This window comes from Copadichromis virginalis, linkage group LG14 (assembly GCF_057382275.1).
Source record: "Copadichromis virginalis isolate Kocher_CV1m ecotype Utaka linkage group LG14, C_Virginalis_male_GT1.1, whole genome shotgun sequence".
NCBI lineage: Eukaryota > Metazoa > Chordata > Actinopteri > Cichliformes > Cichlidae > Copadichromis > Copadichromis virginalis.
The window spans coordinates 16,259,692-16,267,670 of NC_140631.1; positions in this window are offsets into that span (position 1 = coordinate 16,259,692).

Consider the following 7,979-nt stretch of genomic DNA (forward strand, 5'->3'; position numbering starts at 1 on the left):
AGATTCTATTAGATTTATATTTTAAATAAGACAAAATTTGGATTTTACAGCAGTAAAATTATTGTATCTCTACAGTTTAAAAATGTAATAAGCTTTGCCCCTGCACAAAGTGGATAGTGAAACAAATGGAATCATCATAAATACATTATTTCATATTTATTAATTCCCCCTCCTCATTGCTTTATTATTGTAGCTCTAGTAATAAATAATAATGTAAGGATTCTGGATCAGCTCCATGATGCCCTTAGTATATACAGTATTCTGAAGAAGGTCTAAAATGTCACTGTGTGTGCGTGCATGTGTGTGTTTTATTTAGATGGATTTTTAAAAAAAAATATTACTCATGATATAACATTGTCCAGACATGGCTGGTAAGGACATGAGGAGGAAACAGTAGGAGCTGTGTGAGGCTACTAAAGGCAGTGCTATAACATTTTTCTGTCATCATTTTATTATAGATTAAGTGCAAGAGTTGTTAGGTGTGGATAATTAGATTATAGTTTATTGCAATAGCAAGTTTTGCCTTGTTCTCAGATGGACAGCAAGTGGAGAGTGATATATGAAAAGATGGGATGGAAGGAAGAAGAGAAGCAAAGAGTAATTCACAGGCAGAGCCTAAATTATTTCTCACAGTTTTTTGTTGCCTTATGGTTCCAAGCGCTGTCACCAATCTTTGCATATTGTTATTATCTCATGATACTTGTTTAATCAGCTACCATCTCTCCTATGGACTTTTTAATGTCTACAGTCTCAGATCAACACAGCCCTGCCCTCCAGCACTATCCACAGCAACCCCTCAACAGTAACATTGTACCCATCAGGTAAAACATCGGCTACGTTTGCTTTGCATTGTTGCCCATATTAGATTCTTGATGAATGTGTGTTGTTGCTATTCAACCTGGTTCAATGTGCCCCTTTTTAACTTTGAGCACCCGCCCCTTTAAACCTCTCTGCACGGCCCTGCTGCAAAGGCCAGGAAGACATGTTAGACCATGTACTTATTGAATACCTCAGGCAGCAGAAACTCAACAAAGAGGAGCAAGAGGAGGAGCGATCATGGAAAGACAGGCCCCTGCATGTTATGTACCACCGACAGATAGACGAAGTGGCTGACATCCAGAAATCCTACCAGTGGCTGGACAAAGCTGGACTGAAAGACAGCACAGAGGCAATAATCAGGCAGCACAGGAACAAACCCTGAGCACAAGATCCACAGAGGCTGGGGTCTATCACACCAGGCAAGACCCCAGGTGCAGGCTGTCCCCCTGAAATAATCCAGCACATAACACTGGGGTGCAAAATGCTAGCAGGCAAGGCATACATCGAACACCATAACCAAGTGGCGGACATAGTATACAGAAACATCTGTACCGAATATGGCCTGGGGGCCCGGAGGTCAAAATGGGAGATGCCCCCCAGGGTGGTGGAGAATGACCAAGCTAAGATCCTGTGGGACTTCCAGACACAGACGGACAAAATGGTGGTGGTTAACCAACTGGATATAGTGGTGGTAGACAAGCAGAAGAAGACAGCTGTAGTGATCGATGTAGCGGTCCTGAATAACAGCAACACCAGGAAGAAGGAACACGAGAAGCTTGAGAAATACCAACAGTGGTCCCAGTGGTAATCAGAGCACTAGGTCCCAAGCTAGGCAAGTGGCTTCAGCAGATCTCAGGAACAACATCGGAGATCTCTGTCCAGAAGAGCGCAGTCCTAAGAACAGCTAAGATACTGTGCAGGACACTCAAGCTCTCAGGCCTCTGGCAGAGGACCCAAGCCTGAAGGGTCATGAAGCCGAAGCCGAGTCATTATAACTGTAAAATGAACGAAGCCATGTTAGAGGGCCTTATTAGAATGTCTGCTGGATACCGAGGTATCCTAGGACTGGGTGTCCATGAGGCACCTAGGTGAGGTGTTTAATGGGACAGAACTTCCATCCATAGACAGCATTGTTGCATCATATGAACACCTGCCAATTAGTGCTAGGCAACAAAATAATAAAGTGAGTAAATAGTAAAATGAGCATTGATTTCTTGGATATGCTGGTAGTATAATTAACCACCCAGCTGACCTGTTAATAAAGTTCCATACCCGTAATAAAAATTCAGTTGAACTACAGATTTATTGTAATCTCTTATTCAATCTTCCTGTTTTACCTGCAGCCTCCAGTGGACATGAGCTATGTTGACAGTGAGTTTCTCTTTGTTACCACACAAAATGGAAACATTTGGAAATTTGTGATGCAAGAGCAGGAAAGAAAATACATATTTGAGGAGGGAGCAAAAATGTATTACTCTTTGTGCTACTCAAATAATTTTATGAATAGCAGTGAAAAAAACATCTTTTATAAAACACATTTTGAAATTGACAGCAGATACTTTCTACCTCATTATTACTTATCTATCCAGCTCCACTTTTTGGGGTGGAAAAAAAAAAGAAAACTTAAGAAAAAATCTTTTAATTCACTGACAGTTTTCCAGATTTAACTTGGCCTTCAACTTTAAAAGATTCTTACAATACACTGCATAATAAACTGCACACTATCTTCCCATTCTTTTTTTGCTCCTCTGTTCCCATGCATCATTCCCCAGTCACCTGGAGAGTCCTAACAGCAATTAAACCTCACTTGCATGCCACGGTTGGGGATCTGCAGTCAAAGAGAGAGGGAGAGAGACAGAGATGTGTTTTAACACATAAAAGAATCTAATAGAAAGCAGGGTAAAGGAAATAAAACACAATGTGGAAAAGCATGCACCATACTCAAAGAGAAAAGAAGACAAAGAAAATGAATAAGAACATAAACATTCTCTCACCTCTGTTTCTTCCCCCTTCTATCTCATATATAAATGTGATGGTTCCTCTCCCCATACAAAACCCCATAGGCAATTTAAAGAAAGTAGGCCAAAATGAAATATGACTGCAATATAAAAACAACATTTCAGACACACAGCAGCCTGATAAGACCCTTTTGTGTGTACATGTGTGCACATGAGGTAGTCAGAAAGACAGAGTGAGTGAGTGTGGGGTAGGTATGAGTGCACTGGGACACTAAATGGGTCGCAAGGCATTTGAGTGTTTTATTAAGATTGAATTGAAAGTAGGATTTCAAATGAAATTTTACACCATTGAAATGGCTCTACAATCTATCATCCTGTTTTTTATTCTTTCTCACCCTCACGTACACAAGCCCACACACAAACAGGCGCAGAGGACTCTAGACCAAAGGCTACCCCGCAGTCATGCTGCATTTACAGTTTTGTAACCTTTTAGCCACCAGCATACTGTAGCATAAATAGGCTAAATCCCTTGTAATCTGTTTGTGACAGGCATGAGGACCTTGTTGACTTACACCAAAGAGTGAAGCCTGACCCAAATATGGATGTGGGCATTAGCCAAGATTATGACCCATTACTAAGTATCACTATGTCATGCATGAGTGCAAGCAGACCAAAAAGTCTCTTTTAGAGGAATGGACATAGCATCATCAAGTGTTTGCAGTCAATGAATTTACCTCCCCTCTGTCAGAAATATAATATCAAAAATTGATCTAGAGTTACATCAGTAAAATGGAAACTAATCTCCACTTAATATGCTGTTTTCACTGGCATTATAAATTTTTTTTTACCACAACCACAAGCAGCTGTTGCAGAGCGCAACTTGCACAATAAAAAATTATATTGAATGGGTAACGAGTAGCTGAAATACGATCAGAAAGGCCTAAGTATGTTGGCGCTGGGATTGAAATGTGATGGTTTTCCCAGAAACAGTTATTATTATGTGCAGACATGTATTTGTGTAGACTTGAGATCAGAGTTGTTGGTTTTTAAGCCTGCACGATCATTAAACCCTGAAATTAGACAAGTTCAAACAAATAATTAAAAGGGCAAAATTGACATTCTTGACATTCATGCTTCTGACCACGATGCCACTGATATACACAACACCTGTTTAAAGAAAAAATGCTTGACGATCGATGCTACCTTTTCCTTAGAAAACCAATGCACGTCACTCCCATTTTGATTTTTGTTTTATTTGTGGTTACTATTTGGTTTTGTTTAGGTAACAAAATATTTTTAGGTGAAGAAAAAAGCACAAATTGAACAAAGCGGCCTCATCTCATTGTATTACCACCACCACATTTGGTGGTTGTTGATATGATCTTTTTATGAAATGCTGTCTTGGTTTTATGCCAGATGTAACAAGACACAAACCTTTCAAAAAGTACACTTTTTGTCTTGTCAGTCCACAGAGTATTTTCCCCCAAGTCCTGGGGATAATCAAGATGATTTCTGGCAAATGTGACATGAGGCTTTGTGTTCTTTTTGGTAATCATTGGGTTATGTCTTGAAATCTCCCATAGATGCAATTTTGCCTGTTCTTTTCTTATTGTTGAATCATGAACCCTAACCTTAACTGCAAGGCAAGTGAGGTCTGCAGTTCTTTAGATTTTTGTTGATGCACTCTTGGAGAAATTATGGGCCAGTCACACCTGGGGAGTTTCACCACTGTTCCAAGGTTTTTCCATTGGTAGATAATAGCTCTCAACGTGGAGTCGCTAAGCCAAAGAAATGACTTTGTAACTCTTTCTGGACTAAGAGATGTCAATGACTTTGTTTCTCATGTGTTTCTTTAAATCATGGCATCATGTGTTATATTATTAGTATTATTATTGGTGGTAGTGATTTTGGTACGATTGTTAATTTGATTACGGTTCAAGTATTAAAAATTTCAACTGATATTTTTTTGGACCGGTTCAGTTTACGTTAATGATCTTTTTATTAGAGGGCTCCTATTTACTTTCCAGTTTATAGGAGGATTATCACCATTTGTAGAGTGGTGATAATGAAAGAAACATTTGTTCTGTTTCGAAATTCTCATATTTCAAGGTTGTACAGTTTAACCTCATAGTTTAATATGGTATTATTAGGCTTGGACTCCCTCCTGAGTTAAGCTTAAATTATCTGGACTGCTTAAACATTTTTCCCCATAAGTTAAAAGAGCTCGAGTTTACAATATTCATGTCCATGTCTATTATTTATTCTGTCGCCGACTAAAATCCTTTAAAATAAAAAAGAATAAAAAATTTTGAGGGACAAATTTTCTTTTATGGAGCACTGCCACACTGAGCACCACTGCTGATTTTGCACAGATTTCACCTCCTCTGCAGGATCTGCAAGACACAGCAGCCTAACAAACAGACAGATAGGAAGGTAAGGTGCAGAGGGTCGTCACAATCACCAAGTGCAAGAGTAAAGAACCTCAGCTCCACTTTGAATATTTCAGTACACATGTGGACACACATGCTTGCGCGCGCACACACACAGCTCAAATTCAAATAAAACAGAAACAGATACAGAGAGCATGGCATAAACTAATATCCTTCTCTATGACACTGTGATTGGATATTATTATTATATCTCTTTGCTCCAAGCTTTCACACAGAAATGAATTTAATAGGGTTTTTTCTGTTTCTTTTTAATTTTCATTTATTTATTTATTTAATTTTTTGCTGCTTATCCCTGGCTTCATAACAGAAGACTGACATTAAAGGGGCACGGCTGAAATTAACTTGTGTGTTTGAGGTTGGGTGGGGTTTCCATTTCAGTCTGCAGGCTTATTTTTATGATACTGGAATGAGAGAAAGAAAACATTTACTCAAAGGGTCCTATCAAATATCTTCCATTTCTTCCTTTACACACCTATGTCAAGGGGGCCCGGAGGCCAGTACGTGGGAGGGGACTCAAATGTGGAAACCTAATGGAACAGCGTTAAGATTTTAACAAGCTTCACTGTGAAAACAGAAACTGGAAATGACAACAAGAGGATACGCAGTGTTGAGTCTCTGACGTGGAGGCACTAGAACAGAGGGAGAGTTTGGTTAGGTTCTTAGAGTGAGGACTTAATGAGTGGAGGAGAGAGGAATACTGATTCTGTGGGCTTACTTGCAGGCAGAGGTTGTGAGGCTTTGGGGAGGGCAACCCAGTGAGCGTCCGAGAGGTGAGTGAGTGAATGCGGTTCCAACCAAGTGGGTTGCAGAAAGGTGCAGAGAATCTTGACAAGGAGACCAGCATCCAGGTAATTAAGCTGCAGGGGAGTGAAGCGGTGACTTGATGAGGAAACTGGAGACACAAGGAGACTGAGGTAAGTACAGAGCATGAACATGTAAACAAGAAGCAATGAGGCCTGGTTACCACCATGCGGCAGCTGACAAACTGGAATAGATGACTGCACTGATCGTAAATACAGCCTTGCTGAACATTGTGAGTGGATGACAGGTGAGGAACCAGGGTTTTGTCAAGAAGGTGGACGGAGCTAAACACAGGAAGGCAGTGGAAAAACACCAGATGCTCACTTGGATCCTGGTAACCTAATTCTTGATTAAATATGCATTTGTAGTGAATACTGCTGTGCTGTTTCTAAAACAAATGGTTCTGCTTCATTTTTCTGCATTTTTCTGTCACTGTCCGCATATCTATCAAACCCTCCTGCTGAGTTGTACATAACTCTAAAAAGCCAGAACTCCCATGGCTCCCTTTCTCCTAAGCTGATGTCCATGACTACAGCTGGTTGGCATACTGAAAGAGCAAGAGGCTTTAAAAGTGAGTGGTAGACTGATGGAGAGACACAAAAAGGAAACAAATCCTTGCCTAGGGTATAGGGTTGAATGTTTCCATGTCTAAAATTAACTTCAATCTTCAGTATGCACCATGATAGGGAACGCATTATTAATCAGGTTGACATACACAGATGCGGCCTGTGTCTGTGCCTCAGTCTGTTGTGCCAAGACATTGCATCAGAGTCCCAGTAAGCCTTTGTTTATTGTTAATCCAACTGCACATAACATGCTATAAATAACATGAAACCATACACACACACACTCACACACAGGGGGCGTACACAAACATATGCTCAAACTACACTTTCTCTCTAGCTTTGACCATGGGAGTGGGAAAGAAAAGCAAAGATCCCCCCCCCCCCCCCCCCCCCCAAAAAAAAAGAAAGAAAGAAATGACAGGTATAATAAGCAGACAGCAGTGTGAGAAATAAACAAGGAACAGACACAGGAAGTGGTATAATGAGAATTAAGGAGGCTCTGCGTGACTACATAGAATGATCAAATTAAGTTTCCACGGAGTTCATTAAAAAATATATATATATATATCCATGTCCAGAATGATAATTATCAGGGCTGGATTTCCTTCTGGGTTATGCTTGGCACCATACCTAATTCAGGTTTGTTAACAATTGCAGATATATTTGTTTTCTTTTTTTTAAAGCAGTAACATAACAGTCATAAAAGACAATTCCTTAATTTCATTTTTAGTGCATTCAATACATCCAAGAGTTTACATTTACACAAAAATGCATTCCAGGTTTAATTATGCATTAATTTTCTTATTTACAGTTTCTTAGATCCATTTTCTGCATGCATTACTGTATTAACCTTGAGAAAGAGAGTGTTTCAGAGCAACCTTACATTATAAACCGATGTTTCTTTAGTTTTGTATATTTGTCAGTTACATTTTATTTGGGTTTCTTTTCTAGCTATTTATTTGTGTTTTGCTATTTATTCTAAATGCTGCTAGCAGGGAGTTGCTTCTAATTTTGTTGAACATCTGAAGTTTAATGACAATACAAAGATTCTGATTGTGATATAAATAAAGGGATGTGTCATTATGAAAAGAAACAGCCCATATATATATATATATATATATACATATATTTATATATGTGTGTGTGTGTGTGTGTGTGTAAATACATTGTTGTAAATCATTAATAAATAAAAAATAACAATGCTACAGCAAGAGTGCATTTTATACATTAATATCACACCAGCACTCACAAATCGTTACAATCATAATACTGCAAATCAAACTTTCCTTTTCCTCTTCAAGAAAATGTATTGTAAAGATAATAAAACTGAAGACTTTATTCACGAAATTTTGCTCTTCACTCAGTCTTTATTATCATTCATAATA